Here is a 14,846-nt window from a genome sequence, read left to right on the forward strand (position 1 = left end):
AGCAGCTCCCAGGGTTGCATGCTTTCACATCCAGCTGGATGTGTGACTGACTCACACCCCAACTATTGAAGCAAAGCCTTTAACACTCTAACTGCACCCCTGAAGCAATCGCCTGGCAGGAGATGGCATTATCTTGATTGGCTTGGACTTATCAGGATCCACCATTGGAGCTGAGGATGAGTACGAGTCAACACCACTCAAAGAGAATGGCTACTGCATGGTGGGAGATATGCAACCACAGGGCTTACGAAGTAAGTGCCAGAACTAGAATTAAAACCTAATGTTTATCCTTTCAGTAGGCAAAGAAACAAGATAGATCCCTTGAGAATTTTATCTGAAATGACATTTAATCTGATAAAAAAAAGCTTAAATTTTATATTGATATGATAGCAGATTTTCATTAGCATGTTTGCTTTACTATTTACAAGGTTTTTTTGTTTGTTTTGTCTTGTTTTGTACTGAATTATATCCTCAAAACCAGCCTATGAAATTGAAAGGACAAATGGCATTATTTACTCATAGGGGAGAAAACTAAAGCTTGGAGGAATTAGGCAAGTGATCCAAGTATGCATTCAAGTAAATGGCTGAAATGGGATTGGAACTAAGGAATTCACTGATTTGTAATCCAGTGTTCTTTCTGCAATACTGCATTCTTTGGAAAGGGAGCTGTTACCTCCACTTACCTGGAAACTGAAGCTCAAAAATATTAGTCAATGTGTGTCCAGCACTACTCACCTCTCAATGGCAGAACTGGTTCAAACCCTCTCATCTTCTGACTCCAAAGTCCGTCCTCTTCCTCCAGGTACTGCCACTTCCATGAACAAATCTCATATAGGAAGTGATGATGAACAATGTGCGTTTCCCTCCACCCTTCACTTGTGAACAGCAGGGCCAACACCTCTTTTCCCTTATTTAAAAGCACCCATTTTAATAGTCTATGATAGATGATAAAAATATCCATTTTAAGCATAGGTATACATGTGAAGGATGAAATTCCTGTTAATCACCTCATAACATGGCATGTTTTTTTTAGTTCGATTGTGTGTGTGTGTGTGTGTGTGTGTGTATTTAATTGACCTAACTCAACCAGGCACAGTGGCTCACGCCTGTTATCCCAACACTTTGGGAGGCCGATCACTTGAGGTCAGGAGTTTGAGACCAGCCTGGCCAACATGGTGAAACCTTGTCTCTATTAAAAATACAAAAATTAGCCAGGTGTGGTTGTGATGGCAGGTGCCTGTAATCCCAGTTACTCGGGAGACTGAGACAGGAGAATCACTTGAGCCCAGGAGAGGCAGAAGTTACAGTGAGCCGAGATCACGCCACTACACTCTAGCCTGAGCGACAGAGCAAGACTCAGTCTCAATACTACTACTACTAATAATAATTAACCTAACTCTATTAATCCATTACGGCTCCTGTCTGGAGATTGTTCCTGATTTCCATCAATTTCTACATTCTAATGTTTAAATCTGGCGAAATAAGGGCAGTCTTTTCCTGGAATCACCAATCCATTTGCCAGATGATGGACTGGGAAAATGGGAATTAGTATTTGTTGAGCCCTACTGAGGCAAGATTCTACAACTTTTCCCTCCTTTTAATCTTCACAGCAACCCTGTGAGGCATGTTTTATTCTCCTAATTTACAGATAAGAGAATGGGGGTTCACAGGACTGTATAACTTTACCGAGGTCACACAGTAGTCCAGGACTTTAGCTAGGTCTGTGAGACTCAAAGGCTTTCACTGTCTTTAATACGCCTCCCTTCACACACAAGAAATGAGAGCAATTGGCAGGGCAATGTGGGAAACATTTATTTGGGATCTTTGCTTTGTTTGCATGCCTAGAGCATTTATCCTGCTCCATGGTCCCTGAAACTTTCCATGATCTCATCTCTCAACACCAGCTCCCTTTGCAATGAGCCAATCAACTAACTGAAAGGTATTCCTGAAAAAGGCCTAGCAGCCTCAGGAACATACAGTTGACCCTTGGTGACACAGGGGTTAGGATTCTTTTTGGACCCTAGTAGCTACCTAACGTCACATGGGCCACCATCTTTGACTTGAGCTCATCACAATGAACCAACTCTTTCTCCCAGGGGGAACTATTAGGTTGGTGCGAAAGTAATTGCTTTTTTTTTTTTTCCATTACCTTTAAATGGCACTTTTTAAAAGGCAATTACTTTTGCATAAACCTGTACTTTAGGAAACCACTGAGGATTCAAGGTCAGAAGATCTGAGTTCACATCCTGCCTTCCTTACCAGCTGTGAGATCCACCAAGTCACTAAGCCTCTCAAAAGCTCAGTTTATCATCACCTGTATGTTGTGGCAATGGAAAGAGCTGTATTACTGCAGCTACCCCATTGTGCTGCAAGCTGGCTATTGTCCTGAAAGCTCCTTGAGGGCAGGAGCTCTTTCATCCTCATCTTTTTCATCCACACTCCACAGGAAAGCTTGATACTTTATTGGTGATTCCTAGGCTCTGGATTGGGAATGACCCTAAAAGCCACCATGAAGTAGAAGTTTGACTCAGAAATCAAAGTCCAGTGATATTTACATGCGTGTGATATTTACATGCGTGTGACAGCTTGTCCGGGAAGAGAAGTTTATTGAACAGCCAGAACAGATTGCAGAGTGAGCGCTCAACAGCTTCATCCAGAACACAGAAATCTGTCAGAGCTGAAATGTGAAGGAAACCCAGGCTGGGAAGACACACCAGTCTTGGGAAGCATGCTTGGTGGTGCTCAGACTTTCTCTGCAGAGCGTCCTTGGGTCAGACTGTTCTGGAGATGGTGTCATTAGGGCTTGGTAAGATCAAGTCCCTAACAATAAGAGCAGTAACAAAAGCAATAATAATGGCCACCATTCATTACTGAGACCTCTTACAAACCAAGCTCTGAAAGCACTTGACATGCAGTAGCTCGCTTGAATCCCGCAACAATTCTATGAGGCAGATAAAATTGTCCCATGTTATTTATGAATGAGGAAATCGAGCCCAGAGAGTCTGAGTGACTTGACTCAGACATCCCAGGTAAGACTTACCTTGGCCTCACAAGCTCTTGGGTCCCAGATGAAATGCCATTTGGAAGCATTAAGCATTGGGAGGTTGGCTCTGGCTGGTTGGATGGTTTGTAAAGCATGGCAATACAGTGCAGTGTGGGGAAATGTCATTTAAATTACTTTGTTTTCCTGGGACTACTTCCTCTCTTAACAAATCTTCGATAGCACCTGCCCATAGAGCACCCTGAGAAGGCAGTGGGTTTATGCCTGTAGGGGCCTGGCACATGGTGAGTGGCCACTGCCAGCTGCTCCTCTTTGCTTCTTGCTTTGTGGTATGTGCTCCACCTACTTCCACACGTGATTTACAAAGGAAAATTTTGGGGCCAAACCCTGAGAGCATATTCACTTCTTGCCAGGACTGCATTTATTTAAGAGATCCTTTTGTAAGGCAGAGAACTTCAAGAGACAAGTATAAGAAAGGGTTTTCATCAGTCTTTTGTTTTCTACTCAAGATAGCTTTAAGTAATAACCAGCCATTACCCACCTTAGATTTTCTGTCCTCTACTGGTGAGGTCTCTTTCTTTGAACTATTTCAAATGTCCCAGTAGAGCTGGGGAGGCCCCCTCCCCACATCACCACTGACCTAAGAAGGACAGATAGCATACCCATGGTCAAGCTCAGGGGCCACAGTTGGTCACTGACTCACTTGAAGGGAACCGCCTCTCCCTCTTTTACCCATGATGTTGAAAAGAGGTTGATTCAGGCTAAGTTTCTAAGCAAGACTTATGAAAAGTGCCAATGACAAAAATACAACAAAATAAAAACTATAAAGTTGTATCAGGACAAAATATACCAAGGACAAGGGGAGGCCACATCTCAGATAAGATGAAATAGTGAAGACAGATGAGGAAGAACTATTTTACTCCTATTCAGGATTGAGGCTAGCAATCACACCTCCAGAGGGTACATTCTCCTGGAGTAACACGTAAGTAACACTCCATGGGATTAGGCAATAAGATAGCCCTACCCAGGGAGTCTTTTTCTTCCAAGGAGCATGACTATCAAGGTAGGGCATAATTGAAGGTGAACAGAAGTCCTAGGTGGAGAAGAGATGATCAGAGGGACCCTGGTTACTTTTTATGAAAAGTTTATGATAATAGTAGGCAATAGTAATAGTTAACATTTATGAAGCAGACAGTGTTGGGAACTCTACTAAACACTTTGCATATATTATCCAATAATGCTGTTGTTGCCCAGCTGTATTAGTCTGTTCTTGAATTGCTAAAAGAAATACCTGGACTAATTTCTGAAGAAACTATATTTAATTGGCTCATGGTTCTCCAGGCTGCACAGGAAAGCATGGTGGCATCAGCTTCTGGGAAGGCCTCAGGGAACTTAAAATCATGGCACAAGTGCAAAGGGGAGCAAGGCACCTCAGATGGCGGGAGCAGGGCGGGGGGGAGGTGCTACACACTTTTAAAACAACCGGATCTTGTGATAACTCACTCACTATCACGTGAACAGCACAGAGGGGATAGTGCTAAACCACTCATCAGAACCTGCCCCATGATCCAGTCACCTCCCACTGGGCTCCACCTCCAAAAAGGGGATTGGGGATTACATACAATTCAACATGAGATTTGGATGCGGACACAGATCCAAACCGTGTCACCAACCAACAGCCACTCTTCCTCTTCTTTTTCTGCAAACCGTCATTTTGTTTAGGTGGCAGTATGCCCTGCCCGAGACATCATGAATGTCTAAGTCAATTATGTAATGCTATTCACCTAAGCCAGGACCAGGTCTAGGAACGGGTGTGTAGCTATATCTGATGAATAAGAAGGAAAGCAAAGTCAAGTACTTTCCAAGAATAGCGAATATTTTCCTCCCTGAGAAGAGAGAGATCACAGAAAAGTCTGTTTTGCTTGTTTGTTTTTACCTATGTCTTTTATCCTTGCCTTCCAAGTGTTGTGTGAAGATATGATGGCCTAGGAAATCCCTGGGATACCAACCTAGAATCCCAGAACCCCAGTGGCACTGGGTTGCTGGGGTGGTGCTGGCACTGCCTGCCTCAAAACTTCTTGTGAACTGAGATATTAAATGTCTTTATTATTTATGCCACTATTAATTTGGTATTCTCTTACTTGCACCTACAAGTTTTCCTACTGATAAAATAGTATTGGTTCTGTTTTATAATTGAGAAAACCAGGACTTAAAAAAATGAAATCCCTTCCCCTCTGTCACACAGCTCATAAGTGGGAAGGCCTAATAAGCTTTTGCTGCTACGATTCTGCCTGGATCCAAGTCTATACAGTCCAGGGGAATTACATTCCAGGGGCAATAGGTTGGTTCAATCAAGTAAGAAGAGCTCTTGACATTGGGCAGCCGAGTAGGGAGTTCTCAGTCATAGGAGAAGCTCAAGCAAAGATAAGACAGCCATTCATGAAGGTCACTGGAAGGAGAGCCAGGCTCTAAGTAGACAGGAGTCAGGAAGACGGACCGTGTGCGAGACGCAAATGTATCATAAATGTGCTCTGGAATAGAACCGCATGGGCACAAAGGATAGGCAAAAAAGAAACTGCAGTCTTGGCTAACCAGACTTCCAGTTTGGTGATGAGACAGTGCTTCAGACATCTGTGCTCCAGGAATGGGTTTGACAGTGCTGCTCCTGGACCACTGAGGGTGATGGCATGGTGAAGGGTAAGGATCAGGCCTGGATCTGCATGAAAGTCCCAGCTCTGGCCAGGTGCGGTGGCTCATGCCTATAATTTCAGCACTTTGGGAGACCGAGGCAGGTGGATCACTTGAGGTCAGGAGTTCAAGACCAGCTTGGGCAACATGGCAAAACCGTATCTCTACTAAAACTGCAAAAAGTAGCTGGGTGTGGTGCTGCACACCTGTAATCCCACCTGCTTGGGAGGCTGAGGCACAAGAATCGCTTGAACCTGGGAAGCAGAGGTTGCAGTGAGCCAAGATTGTACCACTGCACTCCAACCTGGGTGACAGAGTGAGACTCCATCTCAAAAATAAATAAATACATAAAATCAAAAATAAAAATAAATAAATAAAGAGAAAGTCCCAGCTTTGCTATTTCGTACCTGCCAACCTCAAATTCCCTCTTTCTCAAATGGGAATAATGGCCTCAGTGTACTTCCTGGGGCTGCTGTGAAGAGTAAATGAGATGATCGTACACTTCTACAAATGTTTATGGAAGCCCTACTACATGCCTAGCCTTCTGTCAAGTCCTGATGTCTGTGTAAGCCGAAAGAATTTCACAAATTTAAAATATTAAGTATTATAATTTATTTTTAAAAATTGTCTAAGTCCTCTCTTCCTCCTACCTCACCAAGGAACTCCATCCATCTATTTTGAAATAAATTGAGCTCTTACCCAGGAAAATAGAAGAAATGCCTCCAACAGAGAGAGTTTCCAGCAAGACAAATCCCCAGTGGCTTCTCCCTGCCACCGCTCAATAATGGTGTTTGCTATAAATCAGAGAGCTTCTTTATCAAGTGCCTTGGAAGCGCTTGGGACTGATTTAGCCCTCGAGTGAGATTAATCACAAATTGCTGCTTTAGAAAGAGTGATGGGTGTGAATTAGAAGGTTCAGTGGAGATCATTCTGATTCACCCCGATTGCTATAGATAACTGGAGTTTACAGAACTAAGGCCCTAAGTTTTTTAACATTTATCAGTTTGAGAAAAATTGCTACATGTAAGAATAGATCTCTTTTCCCCAATAATGTCATAGTGGGATGGGGAAGGAACTAACATTTTTTTTTAAAAGTACCTACTGTGGGTGCCAGACTCTATGCTTACACCATGTTTTTAATCCCCATAACAACTGCATGAGATAGGTCTGGCCATCCTCATTTTTCAGATAACAAAAGTGAGACCTACATCAGTGAAAAGACTTATACAATGTTATGCAATGCCCAAATGGCTAAGATGAGAATAAAATTCAGGTCTGTGTGATTCCAAAGCCTTACCATGGAGCCTCTTGGATCATTGATGGCAGATTCCTGGCAGCAGAGCTCAACATAGATACAAAACATAAATGAAAGTGACTTGCTGTGACTGCTGGCCAGCAATGATGCCTGTGACAGTCCCTTAAGACCCAGCTTTAATGACACTGTCCTGTGATAACCTTCTCTAACATCTCACTTTTCTTTTCATAAGATAGGGGATAAATATAGAGTGTAGCGGCCATGGAGGGGTACCACTCAGATCACTCTTCAAGTGAGTCCTCTGTGGAGTCATGACTGACAAATGCTCTAGCTGCCACACCTTCAGACCCATAGTAACTGACTATAGCAGGGGCACTAGAGCTGGGCCATTCCTGCTGCACATGAGATGGTGTCATGGATGACTATTGCATGAGGACTCCCTGTTGACCTGGCCAAAACTTTCTTACAACTTTACTGTAGTCACAGCTCTTCCTACTTCCTTCTCCTTCTTTCCCACTCTCCTTTCTCGCATGTCAGACCCACATCATGGTCTGAAGGCTCTCCCTGCCTGCTCCTGATCCTCTCCTTTGTCATGCACAAGAGCTTCTCCAATACATCTCATGCACAGCTAATCCCATCTTGGTGTCTACTTCCTGAAGAATGCTAATGGAAAGACACAGTGACTCTGTTTCTCCAACCCACATGTCTGTCACCTGGGAAACAGATCAATTCTATGATATCATCATGCAATGGAATACTATACAGCAGTCAAAAATGAATGAATTAGAGATATAGGCATCAATATGCATACATCTCAAAAATAATGTTGAGCAAAAACAAAAATGTTGCAGTGATACATACAGTATGTAACATTTATACAAAGTTTTAAAACTTGTGAAACAATGTCATATATAATTTGTAGATGTGTACATATGTGACAAAAGCATAAAAACACACTAAGGGCTGGGTGCGGTGGCTCACGCCTGTAATCCCAGCACTTTGGGAGGCTGAGGAGGGCAGATGACGAGGTCAGGAGATTGAGACCATCCTGGCCAACATGGTGAAACCCTGTCTCTACTAAAAATACAAAAATCAGCTGGATGTGGTGGCGCACGCCTGCAGTACCAGCTACTTGGAAGGCTAAGGCAGGAGAACCACTTGAACCCGGGAGGTGGAGGTTGCAGTGAGCTGAGATCACGCCACTGCACTGCAGCCTGGGCACAGAGAGAGACTCCGTCTCAAAACAGACAAACAAACAAAAACAAACCAACAAAAAACCAAAAACACACTAATGAAAGATAAACCCAAATTCAGGAGAGAGGTTACCACTGAGGAGAAAAAGAAAAATGCAAACAGGTTTTGTATTTTAAACTGCGTGGTTGGTACACAGTTGTTCATAATACCTCTGCTTTTTATATGCCTGAAGTATTTCATAATAAAAATTCAAAACATATTAAATCATACCCAACAAATTGCCTCGAGTGAAAAATAATAAAATAATTTGAAATTGGCTATGTTCTGGGAAATTTCGGATATATGTTGTCACATGCCAGCAGTTGAGTCTTACTCTATTGTGGCTTTTACTGCATCAAATAGCAATTATTTATTTTTATGTTTGTTTCTAGTCTCTTTCTCTCCCCAACCCTCACTGGACCACAAGCTCTAAGAAAAAAGACTCTCATCTCCTTATTTCTTAATCCCCAGTGGCTATGACAGTAGCCAGGGAGCAATATGTGTTTATTATGTTTTTAATAATCAGGAGAAGAGAAAACGGGGACTGGGGAGAGAGATGGCAGGTAGTGCAGACGGCAAAGCCTAAGTAATTATTTTTTCAATATAATCAAAAAAGCAGACGTTGTGCTTTCGTTTGAGCGCTGCTACATATGGGCAATAGGTCTGCAGTGGGGCAGCTGGGGGCCAGGCCAGAGGGCCTGACGTGTTTGAGTTCCTGTTACGGTGGCAGCCACTTACATGTTTCAGGCAAAAAGTTTGGCATTATCCTCACAACTTGGAGAGTTCAGCATTATCACTGCTTTTCACAGATAAGGAAACTAACGCTCAGCGAATTTGAGAATGGCCAGAGCCACCCACCTGCTCATTAGCAGGGTCAGGTTCATATCAGACTCTTTGGTCCCACTTGTCCCCTGGGAGGCACTGCATCCAGGCACTGTATCTGCGTCACACAAGGCAAGCCGCGGATCTGCTGTGGGGCCACTCACTCACGTATTCATGTATTCATTTATTAAAAACACCTGCATTCCAGGCACTACTGCGCCAGGCACTAGGATACAGTGATGAATGGCTCAGACTGACACCCACCACAAGGAGCCCCCCAACTAGTGGGGGCTTAGATGCACAAACACGGCACTCCCTGCAGTCACAGACCAGTTATGGGACAGGCGCTGGTCAACCAGGCTGTGGTGGTAAAAGGAGGCGAAACATCACCCGTGTAGAATGTCAAGGCTTCCTGGAAGAATGACCTGCAGATGAGACCCAGGTGAGGGTAGGTGGAGGGAAGACAGGAGGGTGTTTGGCAGGGGAGGAGGATTGTCCCTTTCAAGAAAGAGCAACCTCTCTGAGGCCTGAAGATGAAAGAGCAGAGTGTCAGGGCTTCCCGTGACAGCCGCTTGTGCATTCTTCCCAAGTATCCCATTCATCTGCCTTCCAGGCTCTGAGTCCTTGGCTTCTGGGACCTCCCACAATTGCTTCCACACAGACCTACCCACCCACATCTGTGTTAATCCAGGCCCTCCGAGAAGGCAGAAATCGAGACAGGATTAAACATGCAAGAAATCTGTTAGAGGAAATGCCTGTGGGGAAAAATGTGGAGACCAGGGGAGGCTGGAAAAGCCACAAGTCCACGATGCAGATTTGACTCCCGGCGAAGGAGCAAGGGAGGGGAGGGAGGGATGGGAGAAGTGTTTTAGACAATCCTACAGAAACTTTGGCAGGGCTGTCTGGGAGTCCTGGAGCCAAGGTTGCCCACGAGAGGAGTCCCAAGTCTCTAGGAAGGGCCCTTCCTCATTATCCCTGCCCTGCTCCTCCATCGGCTGGGGTTGGCCAGGGGCAGTCAGGACAGTGTTTGTGCTGGATTTTGGAAAGCAGTTGTGGGAACCGCTGGGCAGTCATGCTCCCTGAAGCTAGGTATCTGAGAAGAGTATTCTCCATGGCCACCACATTCCCCTAGGTTTGGTATCCCTCCACATCTGGCTTCTGCTTCAGCCCCTGTTCCTGGGCTCTGCCAAGGGAAACAGTCCTGAGAAAAGGTGGCATCGCGTAGTGGTGAGGGGCACAGCTTCGCAGCAGCCCCCATTTCTGCCACTGACCATGGGTATCACGGGCAAGGCACTGAACCCCCCAGTTTCCTCGTGGGAAAGTGTGGATAATAACGGTTCCTGTCTCCTAAGGTTGTGACAGAAGTACATGAATTAAAACACATGGTAAGTGCCCAATAAATGGTACCTATTATTATTTTAATGGATCCGTTTTTGATTTAGGGGGCATTTCAATGCATTGGTTTGATGAGGCTGCATCAAAATGTAAAAGCCCTGTACTCCCACTGCTGCTGCGTGCCAAATAGACCTACACCTCACTCTGTCCTGAATCCTTCACCATCTTTCCACGAAGCTGCTCCTGATCCTGAGGCTTGGTTTGGGGTCCTCCTCTGAGCCTGTAGCCTCCCTTTCCCACAGAACTTTTTACAATGATTGGTTGCACATTTTGTTGTTGTTGTTTTCATTTCTTGAAATAAACTGAGAGTTCCTGTGGGAGTGAGGACGATGTCCTGTTTCCTGCTGCATCATCAGTGCCTACATGTTGGCTGACTCCTGTCCTAGCCAGGCTCAAACCCAGGGCCACTCTCTAGGGTCATGCAGGGCACTTGCCTGAGAGGAGAGGGGGACTGCAGTCCACCTTGTGACTGGGTGACCAGTGGTGGGCTCAGGGGCTGTGCTTGCCTGAAGGAGGCACAGTGTTCTAGTTTGCATTCACACAACATTGCTTACAGCTTGTCATGCGAGTTTCTGATGGACTGCACCTGTCCAGAGGTGGGTACTTTTCTTATTTGATAAAGATACCGTATTGGTTAACAACAGCTCAGCCAATAACCCAGGCTGAGAATGTGAGGCACCAGCACAGTGCCTCACACTGTGTCAGCTACTGCTGCAAACTTCTGGAAAGGCTTTGATGAGCTCTTGTGAGTCTGTTTCTGCCTTAGCAACATGATGGGTTAGATTCAAGTTTCTAAGGTCCTCTCCTGCCCCAATATGCAGTGATTAGAGGAAGCATGGTGTTTGGATACTGCTGAGGTGTGAGGTCAAGGGTTGCCAGATATGGAGTTTAGGATGGTCGCATCCTCTCCTGGGCTCGGGTTAGCCTTGCCCATCACCCTGGTCAGTTCTCACCTCCTCCTCCAAGGAGCCTGCCTGAGCAAGCCCACATCCATCGTATTTGCTTTGTACTTTATATTTTATTAGGTGCCTTTGATATATTACTTCCTTTAATTCTCACAGCAACCTAGTGCTATATCTTGGTATTATATTGATGCTGTGTCTGATAGATGAGGGAAAAGGAACTCAGAGAAGTTAAATAACATTCACAAGGCCACACAGCTAGTACAAGGCCAAGTTCAGGCTCAAACACAAGTCTAGGCAGAATTCCTACCCTTTTATGCTGCTTATAGTTTTTCTCTGAATTGCATATTTCTCTGTTTCTGGCCCCATTTTGAATATGAAAACCTCAAGGACAGGGGACATGATCCCACTTCATTCCATTCTCTCCCAAACACATCATGCACACAGTAAGTGCTGTCTAAATGCTGTCCGAGTAACAGTGGAAATCCTTGACGTGCAATCACATCATATGTCAAGCCCCGGGAAGGACCTGTACAAACACAGACCTCAGTGTATACACGACAATACACACACTGATGTCTTCCATGCATACACACGGTACAGCTGGTATGATACCTTTAAGGAAGCATCTCTAATTAAACGACGAAAATGCTGTTCTGCCTGGGCCTGCTTGGCAGTTGTGGATTGGTGGCCAGAGCACTTTGCTTCCACATTTCTGCCGTGTGTTCTTCCCTGCTCTTCAACTCTCCTCTTCACAGCCCAGGCTCTGCACCTCCTGTCCTTTAGTATCTGGTCTTCCTTGACCCCTATGGCTGGATACAGGATCCATTTGCTTGGAGCTGTGAGCTCAGCTTCTCTCATGCAAACCTTCTTGTCTCTTCCTAGCTTTGGGGCATTCACCCACAATCTTGGAGACCCAGCTCCACAGATGGTCCCAGTGGACAACCCCACAGCCTGTCTCAGATTCTCAAATTCTACTGAAACACATGGCAAGGACATGTACAGAATTCATACATCTGTGACGCCATGGACTCACACAGGTGGGTCCACATGGCCATCCACATCTGTACGTGTCCACCAGGCCAAGTGCAGAGACACAGATGCACATTTTTGCCCATGGAGACAGAAGCAGCATTCACATGCAAACCCATTTATGCATGCAGGATGTGCCCAGGCCATAGATACATGTACACACAGACTCTCAAGCATGCCTATGACCTTATGCATATGACGCTCAGTATGTGGGCACGCATACCCCCTTAGAATGTGGATACCAGTGTATGCAAACACCACATGCCTTGAACATGAAGATTTACACACAGCCGTGCAAGGGCCAGGAAGGCAGCCTTAGCCTCATTCTCCCCGGGTGCCTCACTCGAACAGATTTCATCACAGATCATGGCCTTTCAAAGACACAGGTTCACACCTTCTCCTTGGAGCCAGCTCTTCCCTTGTCAAGTTGTCTGGCCCTAGGAAGGTGACGGAGCTTATGTCTAGGAGTCCCCAGGCACTCATACGACGACCTGTCACCTCCGCACTCAGCTACTCCTCTCACCAGGAACTCTCTGCTCTCGGTGGGGAAGGCACTAAGGCTCAAGGTAATTAAATCTCTCTCTTTTCACTTCAGCAACATTGATCTGTGCAGGGACACACTCTGACTCCAAAGGAACAAAGCTTTTAATTTCTTGGCTGGAATACACTGTTCTTAGACTTGCTCCATATGTGAGACATAGGAGTGAAAATTACAGCATACTTTCTCATCTGCAGAGCATGATATTGCTTATGAAGCACTTCTTCACCATTTCATTTGAGTCTTACAATCATCCTATGAGGTAGATAGTATATAAACCACCCCCATTTTACAGACAAGGAAGCTGAGGTTACAGCGATAAGAACAACAGTTGTCCCTGACTTCCTACTATGTGTCAGGCACGGTTTTAAGTTCTGTACATGTTTCAGTTCTTTCAGTCCTTACAATAACACTCGGGTATGTCTGTCTTCATCCCTATTTTACAGAGGAGGAAACTGAAGCACATAGGTCAAATGAACAGCCTGAGGTTACCTACTTAGTAAACAGTCTGGTCAAGTTGTATGCTAAAGTTAAACGGATTTAATGTGGGCTCTTTGTCTTCTGGGTGAAAATCTAAACAATGGCTCCCCATATTCTGACCACTGCTGACCACATACCTGATTTTCTTGCATCATTAACTCCACCTTTGAAAGACTTCATCCAATACAAACACTATTCATTTAAAAAAAAAAAAACCCTGTATCGTGCCATTTTAATGAGACTTTTGAAGTTTTGAGAACAACTTGGGGATACCCTGAACCTCTAAAAATTGAGATGCCTTGGGATTGAGGGTATCCAGACTAACACCTAGAATACAGAAAAGAATTTAGTTAAGGTACGTACCTTCTCAGATCGACGTGGATCCCAATCCTGTCTCTGCCAATTACCCCCAGGGTCCTTGGGTAAGTGACATCACCCCTCTCAGCCTCAGTAGTTTGCCTGCAGCGTCAGATGGAAGTAATAGCACCCAGACTGCCGCATACAAGGGATAGCAGCATGATTGTGGATGCCTCACAATTCCTTGGAGTGAGGAGAGAAACACTTGTAATTGTCAGAAACATGATACAACTGGCAGAAGTATATGAAATCAGTTACATAAATTGTGAACTACATGTCAAAGTTCTATTTGTCCTGAGACAGGGTGAAAATCTGCGCATTTCTCATCAGGATAGAAAATAAAAACAGAAAAAAATCAGGAGCGGTTGGGAATAATTTAGCCACAGAGAGAGTTCAGCGCCTTCATCGGTACTCTTTGGGGTGCTCACAGAACCACCGTTGTTCATATCCACACTTGCTGGCTCCGCATCCTTTGATGTGTACCTTTCTGACCCTTTTTTAGCTGCTTAGTAGCCTAGCTGGGGTTTACTGTAGTTTTGTCCTTGGCTACTGTGATTATGTGAAAAGAGCTTCAGACAGATTTTTCTCTTGCTTTCTCCTGGGCCATCCCTGAGCAGTGCTGGCCCTCCAAAGCCTGCATCTCTTCTGTGTCTCCATTTTTGCTTTCTCTAACTACCTAACTCTTTTTTTTTTTTTTTTTGAGACGGAGTCTCACTCTGTTACCCGGGCTGGAGTGCAGTGGCCAGATCTCAGCTCACTGCAAGCTCCGCCTCCCGGGTTCACGCCATTCTCCTGCCTCAGCCTCCCGAGTAGCTGGGACTACAGGCACCCGCCACCTCGCCCGGCTAATTTTTGTATTTTTTAGTAGAGACGGGGTTTCACCGTGTTAGCCAGGATGGTCTCGATCTCCTGACCTCATGATCCGCCCGTCTCGGCCTCCCAAAGTGCTGGGATTATAGGCTTGAGCCACCGTACCTACCCCTGCCTTTTCCTTACTTTTAATTGCTTCAAAAGAATGAGAGCAAGTTTCAATCACCGTAAAAGACAGAACTAGACTCTAAGGCAGTGGTTTTCACTCTTTTTTGATCATATTCCTTTACTGGCAATAAAAATTTTGAGCTTCTAGTACCGACGTATATATAT

This window comes from Chlorocebus sabaeus, chromosome 20 (assembly GCF_047675955.1).
Source record: "Chlorocebus sabaeus isolate Y175 chromosome 20, mChlSab1.0.hap1, whole genome shotgun sequence".
In the NCBI taxonomy this organism is placed as follows: Eukaryota; Metazoa; Chordata; class Mammalia; order Primates; family Cercopithecidae; genus Chlorocebus; species Chlorocebus sabaeus.